The 12,756-nt window shown below is 46.6% G+C and overlaps 1 protein-coding gene across 3 annotated transcripts in view; it reads left to right on the top strand.

Moving 5' to 3' along the window:
* sh3kbp1 (SH3-domain kinase binding protein 1) overlaps positions 1–12,756 on the top strand; it is a 144,563-nt gene that overhangs the window by 91,560 nt on the left and 40,247 nt on the right. The window lies entirely within an intron of this gene.

The following is a 12,756-nucleotide window of genomic DNA, read 5'->3' as shown; positions in this document are numbered from 1 at the left end:
TATTATAGAGCTTGCTTATTGTAATTCTTTTGTTATGTCCTGGTGTTAACTAATTTTGAACTGGTGTTATTTGATTCCAGGTTCACAAAATGCATAGAAACTATTGCAAATTCTGCAACTAAATATAAATTACATTTCCTTATCTGTTTTTAGCTGGCCTGCAGAAGTGCAAGGAAATATTTCACAATGGTTGTAGGCCCACAGTGCTTCTCATGTTTTGCAGATGAAAGACTTTTATAGGTCTTTTTTTTAAAGAAGTCAACCAGGAGACATCTATGCAAAACTTTGTCAGCATTTTCCTTTTATCGCATATTACTTTTAAAATAAGCAATTAGTTAATTTCTTCAGCAGTTCCTATAATTGGGGAGCAGCAAAATCAGATTTTCAATAAAATAGCCAACTTCCTTTCTGTAGATCAGTGCATGTTCCTTTAACATAGTGACCTCACCACTACTAACCACTCCCCATGGTCTCTTGTATAATTGTAGCTTCCCCACCCCCAGCTCGCTCTCTAGTTCCAGTGATGACCACGGACAGCTAGGGCATAATGTGTGTAGTGCAATTAATAAACCTATTCAGTAAAAGACTCTGCGTACGAGGGACGTCCTTTTACATGGTGTCAGAGCGGTAGACTTGCGTCTCCTGTTGATCGGTTTTATTTTATTATTTGTTCCTCCCAGTTGTGTCCCCTCCTTCCACTTTGCCATGGCTCCCTCGTGTCGTCGTCCGGACACGCTCGTTTTTGATGGGGACATAGTGCACCGCTGGACTGTCTTCCAGCGGGACTACGAACACTATATCGCGATTGCCCATCCTGATGCAAATCCTGCGGTACAGGCTCACCTGCTCCTCAACCTGGCTGGTCCGGAGGCAATGGAACGCTATGCTTCGTTCGATTTCGTCCCTCCGGAGGACCGCAACGACCCGGCATGTCTCATGGCCAAGTTCACTGCCCTGTGTGATATACCCACCAATAACATTATTGAGCGTTTTAACTTTTTCACGCGTCGTCAGACTCCAGGGGAGCACGTTGACGCCTTCATTGCTTCTTTGAGGCATATGGCTCGGCGGTGCCGCCTTGAAACGATCACACCCGACGAGATGATCAGGGACGTCCTGGTCAACGGTCTCCTAAACTCCAAGCTGCGTGACGAGCTCCTGATGAAGCCTGACCTGTCGCTAAAGGACGCCGTACATGCCGCACGCATGGCCTCTGCTGTTGCCTCAGTATCTCGGCCGGCGTCCCATGACATAAATTTCACCGGCCGCCGGCGGCTAAATGCCCCGCCGGCCAGGGTCGCCCCCTCCGCGCCCACTACGGTCACCCCTCGCCGATGCCCAAACTGCAACTTCTCGTCACACCAGTTTAACGTTTGCCCAGCGCAGGGCAAAACTTGTAATTCCTGCGGGAAACTGAACCATTTTTCTGCAGCTTGTCGTTCTCGTGGGAGACCTGTCCCTGCTCCTAGAAGGAGTCTAAACAACCTTGCGAACAGTGATAGCGCAACCGGTTCCCAGTACCAACACGAGGAACTCCCCGATCCAGATACAGTGTTTTCGCTTTTGGGTGCACCTGCGTTGATAACGGATCCTTCCGTGCATGTTACTGTCAATGGACACTCCTTCCCTGCGAAGGTCGATACTGGTGCTTTTGCAAATGTTATGTCTGTTGGCCTCTTCGAGCAGATAAGCTCGGGGGAGAGGGTTACTCCTGACGACTCCCGCCTTCATGCCTATGGGGGAGGTGTTCTGGTTGCCGTGGGGAAGGCAACGGTTATCTGTACTGTTCTGGAGACCTCTCGGCCCCTCACGTTCCTCCTGCTAGCATCTGACAACGTCACCCTGCTGGGCGCCCGTGCATGCCAGGACTTTGGCTTGGTTTCATTCCACCACGACATCCACCTGGTGCAGGCCCCCATGGACCCCCTGATCGAGTATCCCGACCGATTTGATGACGTCCTGGGGAAGCTGCCCTGTGCCTACAAGATCGTTGTTGACCCGGGGGTCAACCCGGTGGTTAGACCGGCCCACCGTGTGTCTTTTGCCATGAAGGGCCGCGTGGAGTCCACACTACGTGGCATGGTGGACATGGGCATCCTCAAGGAGGTGAGTGCCCCCACCCAGTGGGTCTCCACCATGGTGGTCGCTGCCAAGAAAGATGCGAGCGAGATCAGGATCTGCATCAACCCAAAAGACCTGAACCTGGCTATCAAACGCCCGCACTACCCCATGCGGACGGTGGAGGACGTCGCGGCACAGGTCGGTCCAGCCACAGTTTTCTCGGTCCTAGATGCCAAGAGCTCCTTTTGGCAGATCCCTTTGGATGCACGTTCCTCCTTCCTGACCACCTTCAGCACACCTTTTGGCAGGTTCCGTTTCCTCCGCATGCCTTTTGGGATCAACTCAGCAAGCGAGGTTTTCCAGCGTACAATGGAGCAGCTGTTTGCCGGGTTGCCGTGCGCCATCATTGTGGATGACATCCTGGTGTACGGGAGGGACGTCGCTGAGCACGACCGACACCTCCGCCAAGTCCTGGACAGGGCTCGTGAGATCAATCTCAAACTTAATCAACGGAAGTGTCGATTCCGCGTTGAGGAAGTCACCTACGTTGGCCATGTTTTCACGGCGGGGGGCCTGAAGCCAGACCCCGAGAAGACGGCGGCGATCACCGAAATGCCCGCTCCCACTGACGTGCCCGGCCTGCAGCGCTTTCTGGGCATGGTCAACTACTTAGGCAAGTTCATACCCGACCTCAGCGAACTGAGTGCCCCCCTGAGGGAGCTGGCCAAGAAGGACTATGCCTGGGTCTGGCTCCCGCACCACCAGTCGACCTTCGTGGCCCTGAAGTCCAGACTCGCACGGACCCCCACTTTGCAGTTTTTCGACCTGAACAGGCCAATCGTCCTCACCTGCGATGCATCTCGGTTCGGCCTTGGTGCTGCCTGCCTGCAGCTCTATGACGACCGGCAGCTGCCCGTCTCCTATGCCTCTCGCACAATGACCCCTGCTGAACAGCGCTACGCCCAGATTGAAAAGGAGCTCCTCGCCGTGGTATTCGCGTGCTCCAAATTCAAAGACTACGTTCTGGGCAACACCTTCACCATCGAAACTGACCACCAACCGCTGGTCTCTATTTTGAACAAGCCCATCCACGCAGCCTCGTCCCGTTTGCAGCGAATGATGATGCAGCTTCAGCGCTTTACCTTCGATATCGTGTACCGCAAGGGCAAGGAGATGTTCGTGGCAGACACTTTGTCCCGTGCCCCACTACCTTCCATTTCCCGCCATCCGTACGAATCGGCTGACCTGATGGTGTTGAACGTCAACATCGTTCCATCTTGGCAGATGCAGTCCCTGGTCACACACACTGCCGCTGATCCTGCCCTGCAACAGCTTGAGAGCGTCATCCGCCGTGGCTGGCCTGACCGACGGTCTTCCCTGCCGGCTGGTGCCGTGCCCTACTTCCTGGTTCGGGATGAACTGGTGCTGCACGAGGGCGTGGTGGTGAAGGGTCACAAGGTCGTGGTGCCGGCCGCGCTGCGAGATCACTACTTTCAGACTGCCCACAACGGACACCCCGGGGTGGAGGCCACTTTATCCCAGGCCCAAGCACAATTTTACTGGCCTGGCATGGTTCAGGACATCCGGGACAGGGTCTCCGCCTGCGCTGCCTGCAACCGCCTACTACCTCATCAGCAGCGCCAGCCTCTCCTGCAGCAGCCGGCTCCCGAGTTGCCGTGGATGGCTGTTGCCGCCGACATTTTCGAGTGGCGTGGCAAACACTACCTGGTCCTGGTGGACTCCTACTCCAGCTGGTTCGAGGTGGACCTGCTGCCGTCCCTCACGTCTGCTGCCGTCATCGGGAAGCTTCGCCGCCACTTCTCTACCTTTGGTTCCCCGGCATCTCTCCAGTCCGACAACGGCAGCCAGTTTACCAGCGCGGAGTTTGCCGCTTTCGCCACCCTGTGGAACTTTCGCCACATCACCAGCAGCCCCGAGTACCCGCAAAGCAATGGACTTGCAGAGCGCGCTGTCCGCAGCGCGAAGGAACTGATGGAACGTTGTCGGCTTGCCAGTTCTGACTTGTACCTTGCCCTCCTCAACCTCCGCAACATCTCCCGGGACCCCGCGCTCGGTTCCCCTGCCCAGCGCCTCATGTCCCGCACCACTAGACCCCCCATCCCCGTCTCCCAGCAATCCCTGAAACCAACGGCTCGCAGCCCTGCCGCTGTCAAGGCGCGCATCATCGAAAAGCAAGTCGTTCAGAAGCGCTCCTTTGACAAATCGTCCCGTCCCCTTCCCCCTCTGTTCGCTGGCCAGGTTGTCCGGATGGAGTCCGCCTCGGGTCACCACCGGCTGGCCGTGGTCGTCGGCAATGCTGACTCTCCACGGTCGTACCTGGTTAATTACGAGGGCACCGTGTACCGTCGTACCCGCCAGCACCTGATGCTGGTCAACGAGCCTGCACCGCCTCCCGCGGTCCCGTATTCACCTCCCGTCCAGTCCCCGGTGCCTGATGTGCCTCCTGCTCCCGTCCATCCTCGCGTGCCCCAACCTTCGCCGTCTCGGCTGTCTGTGCCCGGCTCGCCCCAGCCCCCTTCCCCTCCTTCGCCTGCGCGTTTGCGGGTATCGCCGCCCCGTTCTCCTCCTTCCCCTGGTTCCCCTGCCTCGGTACCCGCACCCGTCCCTGCTCTTCCTTCGACCGAAGGGGATGGGGGGTTGCGCACCCGCTCTGGGCGACTGGTCAAGCCGCCTGTCCGGTACGGTGGGTACGAGTAGTCTGTGTTGTGCTGCATTCTATCTGCTCCCTGCTTATAGTTTAAGTCTAGCGTATGAGCCGTGGTCGCTCTTGTTTCCAAGAGGAAGGATGTAGATCAGTGCATGTTCCTTTAACATAGTGACCTCACCACTACTAACCACTCCCCATGGTCTCTTGTATAATTGTAGCTTCCCCACCCCCAGCTCGCTCTCTAGTTCCAGTGATGACCACGGACAGCTAGGGCATAATGTGTGTAGTGCAATTAATAAACCTATTCAGTAAAAGACTCTGCGTACGAGGGACGTCCTTTTACACTTTCGGCAAACTAGAGTTGTTTTAAATGGTTGTAAATCTCTGTCCTGCTTCAAGGTTGTTCAACAATGAAAGAATTTAAAAACAAAATAACTATTGGAAAATGCTCCTTAGTTTGTAAAGCTTGTGAGCATTTATGTTATTGCTAACTTCACATTTTTGGAGAATGTCCTTTTTATTTTTAAAACATAATCTTTTAAACATTGATTAAGTACCAAATAACAGATTGTCTTGAACTGTTGCATCAATATTGTGTGCAATTGTCTTTTTGTCTTGGTTCAATACACACACTGCACAAGGGAAATTATCCCATTTTGACCAATGGCTGTACTAAATTTTGGTTTTGAATTAAAAAAAACATTTCCAGGTAAAACAGAATTCGGTGTGGTTTCAATTGAAAATATGTCACATGGAGTGCTAGCTGTATTAATTACAAAGGCCAGGTTTTAGATCAGCATTCGAATGTGATTTATTAAATTCATAAAATAGTTTTATCAATTAACCCAGTAAAATAGCTCAGAGTTAATTATTGGTATTAACTGTTGCCATGAATGAGTGGTTGGACTTAATTTCTTTTAGTAAAGGGAGGCACAGCAAGACGCCTTATTTCTGTATAATACACATCCTTTGCCATGTAGGAAATTTCTCTCATGCCCTGGAATGCTACGTGCTGGATGTTTTGTTGACTAGAACTCCTGAATTCACACCTTGAACAATAAGTAGTATCACTTTAGTGCATCGTTTCTCAACCTTTGTACCCTTGCGGAACCCTTGAAATAATTTTCATGTCTCAGGGAACCCCTACATAAAAATTATTATATATCTTTATTAATCTCTTTCTCTTTCATAAACTTAAAGTTCATAAGGCAAACATAATATATTTTTCTGATAACTGGTTTAAGCAAAAAATAACTTATGTTTTTCTCAAGTTGATTGACAATGCAAAAAAAAACAAATCAAACTTGCTTGAACATAAACTTTTCATAAACTAACAAAAACATACAGAAATACAAACTTTTCATAAACTAACAAAAATAAACATAAACATACTTAAATTTTTTAAATTCATATAACATCCTTTAAATGATGGGCAAAAAAATTCTTGTATTGCACATGCGGGCACCGCCATTTTTACCACTATTATTCAAAGTCCGGTTGGCCCGTGTGCTTGATATACGGGAGCAGTTCCCGCGAACCGACGTCCCTCTCCTCTCCTCCCCTCTCCCGGCCATTTTTATGTCCCAAGGGCGCCTCCTGCTACCTACCTTGGAGGTGCTGGAGGCATTACCCTGATTCACCCTCCTACCGGCCCACTGCTGGCACCTGAAGTCTCCAGCTCCTCCCTGGTCCCGTCGATCGCCGAGTCTTTGGGCAGGTCCCTGCATTAAAGTTTGACAAGGAAGTCAACGCTGTGGTAAAAGCCAGCTTCTTCCAGCTTCATACCATAGCTAAAATCAAACCATTGCTCCAATTTGACGACATTGAAAAAATCATCCACGCATTCATTTCCTCCCGCCTAGACTACTGCAACTCCCTATACACTGGGATCAACCAATCATCCCTGTCCCGCCTGCAATTGGTCCAAAACGCCGCAGCGAGACTCCTGACGAGTACCCGTAAAAGGGACCACATCACCCCGATTCTGGCCTCTCTCCACTGGCTCCCAGTACAGTATAGAATCAACTTCAAGCTCTTCCTATTCACATACAAAGCCCTAAACAGGCTTGCCCCCCCCCCCCCCCCCATATCAAAAATCTTCTAACCCACCACTCTATCTCCAGGTCCCTCAAGTCGGCCGACTTGGGGCTACTGACTATCCCGCGGTCTAGGCTTAAGCTCAGGGGTGACCGTGCTTTTGCGGTTGCATCTCCTAGACTGTGGAACAGCATCCCTCTCCCCATCAGAACTGCCCCCTCCATCGACTCCTTTAAGTCCAGGCTCAAAACCTATTTCTACTTCCTAGCGTTTGAGGGGGTGCTGTGAATTGTTTATGTATGTTCTGTTATGTTTGTGTGCCATTGTATGTTCGTTCTTAGTACCTGAACTGATGTACAGCACTTTGGTCAACGTGGGTTGTTTTTAAGTGTGCTATACAAATAAAATTGACTTGACTTGACTTGACTTCTGGGCAGGCACCGCACCGCGGCCGTAGCACCTCGGGAAGGCCTTCGCCGCGTGGCACCTCAGGGAATGCCGTCACTGAAGATGCTGTCATTAAAATTGGTTCCTATACCATCACTAGCTAACCTCCTAGTTTCGAAGATAGACAAGTGCTGGAGTTGGCCAGTCCAAATGCAATAAACACACAAACACTAATTTCTCTCGGAACCCCTAGCAGCCTCTCGAGGAACCCTAGGGTTCCTCGGAACCTCGGTTGAGAAATGCTGCTTTAGTGCATTCACAGGTTATGTTTTATGTTGATAGGCATACAGGGAAATGGTAATTCTATAGATGAAGCGGATGAAGTTGGAGAGGGAAAGGATCACGAGGAAAGCAGTGAAGGGGTATCAGTCCGATTTAAATAAAAAATCTGAGCTGTCTATGAGCTAATTCAAGTGATTTACCAGTAAATAAAACCCCAATTGCCCATTCACCCACAGTCACACATGCTGCGTTCCCTCTGTCAGTTCCCAGTCAGCATCTCTTTTGCCAGAATACAATAACAAAGGGCACCATATTCCAAGCCAGGAATTAATAAATTAAATCGTGCCATTTTGCATACAAAAGAAAAACGCATATAATTATCCTTGCTTATCCTATTTGTGTTTCTCTACTGTGGCCTTGCCTATCATAGTGCTCTGTTATAGTGAGACCTGAGTAGTTAGAATTAGAAAGACTGTTCACCTTCAGTGTATGGGAATTGCAGATGTGATGGAGGATGATCCAGAAGGCCTGTTTCAGATCTTGCTGCATCGCCTTGTTCAGTAGGGAGCAGCTGTTTGTGCTGAAGTGGAAGCTGTGACATCGTTTGCTGCCACTTCTATGCTTCAAACTATGCACAAGGTCATAGTTGATGCCAGATCCATCTTAGTTGATTGATATAGGGGAAGTTCTTACAACTCTGTGTTTAATGTACCAACTATGTAACTGCACAGTCATTAAATGCAAGTAATGCATTGACGTTCTCATTTGAATACCCGGTAGTTGAATGTGTGTAACCTCTCCTTTGGAAAAGCTGACATATACACTAACCCTGCCTTCTGCCCAGGCTGTATAACAGTAAAGTTGGGTGTCTTACCACAAGCAGCTCCTGCTTCTGGCCTGGAATCTAATTTATCTACAACGTCAGCATCTTTGTTGGTGGCTGCGAGTTTGAATTAGATCGATAGTATGTGCTTTTCTTCATTGTCTGCTTTGTCTCCACTTCTTGGCCAGGTTGTGGTTCTTAGGCATTTGCAATTAAATTAGAAAATAGAATGAAACAGCACATCAACAGGTTCTTTGGCCCACAGTATTTGTGCCAACATGATGCCAAATTAAATGAATCCCCTCTGCCTGCATGTGACCAATGTGTCTACATAAAAGCTTCTTAAGCTCCACCTCTGCTTCCACCACCAACCCTGGCAGCACATTCTAAGTACCCACACTCTCTGTGTAAAAGAAAAACATGCTCTGCGTATCATCTTTAAACTTTCCTCCTCTGACCTTAAAGCTGTGCCCGTTAGTCTTTAACATTTCCACCCTGGAAAACAAGTTCTGACTATCTACTCTATTTATGCCTCTCATAATTTTATATACTCCTATAAAGTCTTCCGTCAACCTCCAACACTCCAGAGAAAACAATCCTTTTGTCCAACCTTTCCTTATAACTAATACCCGTTAATCCAGGGAGCATTCTGTTAAACATGTGTAGGAAGGAACTGCAGATGCTTGTTTAAAGTGAAGATAGACACAAAAAGCTGGAGTAACTCAGCGGGACAGGCAGCATCTCTGGAGAGAAGAAATGGGTGACTTTTCAGTTCAAGACCCATCTTCGAGACCCTGTCTAAAGAAGAGTCTCGACCCGAAATTTCACCCATTCCTTCTCTCCAGAGATGCTGCCCGTCCCGCTGAGTTACTCCAGCTTTTTGAGTCTATATTCTGATAAACATCTTCTGCATCATCTCCTAAGCTTCCACATCCTTCCTGTAATGGGTCAAGCAGAACTGCACAATACTCCAAATGCGGGTGACGTTTTGGGTCGGAACCCTTCTTCAGTCTGAAGAAGGATCCCAACCTGAAATATCAACCATCCTTTTTTCTCCAGAGATGCTGCCTGACCCATTGAGTTACCCCAGCACTTTGTGCCTATATTGAGTATGATGATACCAATCACAGTTTCTTCAGTGACTCTTTCATTATTGATCACCATCACATTTTAGTCGGAGATAGGACATGGAGGCAAAGGTATTGAACAAAGAGACACAGTTGGATGATATGGATGCTATGATTGAATAACTGGCAGTAGAGGTAGCTATAGGATGGAACTGCAGATGCTGGTTTAAACCAGCTTTTTGTGTCTATCTTTTGACAGAACTATTCAGCTCCAGGCCTCATCTGAGTTTGATCCAAACTCGGAAAAAAGTCCTGAATCACAATGGTGAGGTGAAATAAGGAAACATCTTATTAAATGTGGCATCAATAAGCTGTGATTAAACTGAAGCTGATAGAATTAAGGAAAACATTTGGCTACAAACATTTGGCTACAACCATTTATCGAGAAAAATGGTTTGGCTCTTAGTAATCAATTATCTCAATCCAAGGGCTTCACTGTCAATTCCTCAGGACAGTTCAACTTCAGCCATGCCATTAATGATCATCTCTCCATAATTTGAAAACGTTGAGGTATGCTTCCTGACACGTTTTTACTTTTATTTTCAATTGTAACTTCTTAAATAAAACGGCCTTATTACGAACAGGAGTGGACTCTAAAACCCCGCAGGTTGCTGTGCTATTAAATACGCTAATGGCTGATCCGAGTTTTGTATTGGTTCACATGTACCTCTTCCCCACAATCCTTATCTCGGCTATGGATCAAAAATGTTCGCCTTTGTCTTGAATGTATTCAATGATTTGGCCTCCCGCAGCTCTCTAAAATAGATGCTTAGAGAGGAAATTCTTGTTCATCCATCTTAACTAGGGAGCTCATTCTAAAATTATGCTCTCACGTTCTAGATTTCACAATCACCGGCATCTTGTTCAAGGGGACACATCTCTGCATTTGTTCTGTCAAGTCCCCTGTAGAATCTTGCATTTCAAAAAGATCATCTTCTATACTTCAAACTTGCAATGTTTAGGGTCAATCCTTTCTCATGTCTGAAGAAGGGTCTCGACCCGAAACGTCAGCCATTCCTTCTCTCCAGATGCTGCCTGGTCCGCTGAGTTACTCCTGCTTTTTTCTATTTTCCTTTCCCATAAGAGAACCCTTTAATTTCTAGTGCCAACCTAGCAAATCTTCACTAAACAACTTATATGCAGACATATCCATCAAATAAAGACACAAAAATTGTGCCTACTGTGTTCAACCAGCATCATCACTGCAGTTCCTTTTAAGACTATGTTGTCCTTGAAGGTCCAGGGCATATGTCAGCCCGTTGGTTGTTGCCTATTTTCTTTACTTGTAATAGCAGTTTGTTTTAAGTTCCTTCCACTTTTACCTGGATTTTTAAATTTAAACTATTATGGGAATACTTTTTGTAACTACGACCATAAAGATAAATATAATATATTTGCTCAAAGTCTCCTTCCTATCCATATTTCCAATTATTCATTCATGACTCTTGTTAGAGGGACCAATGTTTACCTAGGTACTGTTATCCTTTTCATATATTTTTAGAATTCCTATCATTTATTTTTATTTCTTCCGAGCCTAATCTCTGAGTATTATTTTTTTAATCACCCTTTAATTTCTAAAATCTTAGCCTACCTCAGTATTTTATGACTTTAAGTTTGTTATTATTCTCTGGTTGGCCATGGATCATTCTTCTCATAGACTCTTAAAATTGGAATATAACATATTAAATAGGAGCAGGATTATGTTTATTTATACCCTTGAGTCTGCTCCATCATTCTACAAGGTTATGGCTGGATGTCCATTACCCATTTCCTTATCACAATTTAATTAATATCTGGCAAGCTGCCGATCTTGGTTTTGAGTGCAAACAGGAATGATGCCTCCAGCCTGTTAGGAGAAAGAGAATTCCAGACATTAACGACTTATTGAGTAAAAACATTATCTCTTCATTTCGGCCCAGTAATGAACTACTTTGTATTTTGTGAAATTTAGATATTTTAGCCAGGGAAAACAATATCCTCACATTTATTCTGTAAAGTTCTCTAAGAATTTTAAATCACCTGAATTCAAGAGAATTTAGGCCTAGACTACTTGATTTCCTCTCGTATGACAGACCAGTTTCGTGAATTGTTTCCAGATTCAAGGAAACAATCTGGTGAGTCTTCATCGTGGCCTGTGGAGTTTTTATTAGGTAAATTGCACACAGTTTTCCAGTTGTGTAGTATGCAGTAAAGCATCTTTACTCGTGAACTCAAATCCTCTTGTAATAAAAGCCAATGTACTATTTGCCTCCCCAATTACCTGCTGTAGGTATATATTACCATTCAGTGGTTGAATACAAGAACATACAGATCTCTTTGAATATCATTTTTCAATCTCTCACTACTTCAAAAAAGTACTGAAAATTTCTGGGTTTTCTATTCATTTGAATCGCCTCATGTTTCCACATTGTAACCCATCGACCTTATTGTGTCTTTAACCAGTTGTTATAGTACGTGCCTCAACTATCCCCTCAGGCAGCTCATTCTATACATTCACCATCCTCTGTGCACCTCAAGTTCCTATTAAATTGTTTCTCTCTCACCTTAAACTTATGTCTTCCGGTTCTTGGTTCCCCTACTCTGGGTAAAACACTCTGTTCATCTACCCTATCTATTCTCTTGATGATCGCTGCACATTGCCTAGCTTAACATCTTTCCTGTAGCAGATGACCAAAACTGAATGCATTACTTAAAATGTGGCCTTACCTATGCCTTGCCAACTGTGACCAAATGTCCCAACTTCTATACTCAATACCATGATTAATTAAAGTCAATGTGCTAAAAGCCTTCTTGATCACCCAATCTACCTACAACACCACTTTCAAAGAACTATGCTCCTGCACTGCAAGATCCCTTTACAACACTCCCCAGAGCCCTGCCATTCACTATGAAGGACCTGCCCTGGTTTGACTTCCCAAAATGCAACACCTCACATTTATCTGCATTAAACTCCATTAACCATTCCTCAGCGCACTTGCCCAACTGATCAAAATCCTGCTGTAATTTTTGGTAACCATCTTCGCTGTCTAAAATACCACATGCTTTAAGGTCATCTGCAAACTTACTAATCATGCCTTGTACATTCTCATCCACATCGTTGATATAAACCACAAGCAGCAATGGCTCCAACACTGATCCCTGAGGCACACCACTAGTCATAAGCCTCCAATCTGACAAACAACCTCCCATGCGATGTGACCTTTCAGAGCAGCCATCCTTGCAGAACCTTCTCAAATGCATGCTGAACTCCATTCATGCCATGTCTGTGGCTATGCTTTCATCATCCTTTTAATGGATGATGAAAACACAATCAGATTTGTGAGACATGATGTCCTACCTACAAAACCATGCTGACCAATCGTAATAAGTTC

Source organism: Rhinoraja longicauda, chromosome 12 (assembly GCF_053455715.1).
Source record: "Rhinoraja longicauda isolate Sanriku21f chromosome 12, sRhiLon1.1, whole genome shotgun sequence".
NCBI lineage: Eukaryota > Metazoa > Chordata > Chondrichthyes > Rajiformes > Arhynchobatidae > Rhinoraja > Rhinoraja longicauda.
The sequence above is the reverse complement of the archived record's forward strand: the minus strand, read 5'-3'. Positions and strand labels throughout refer to the sequence as shown.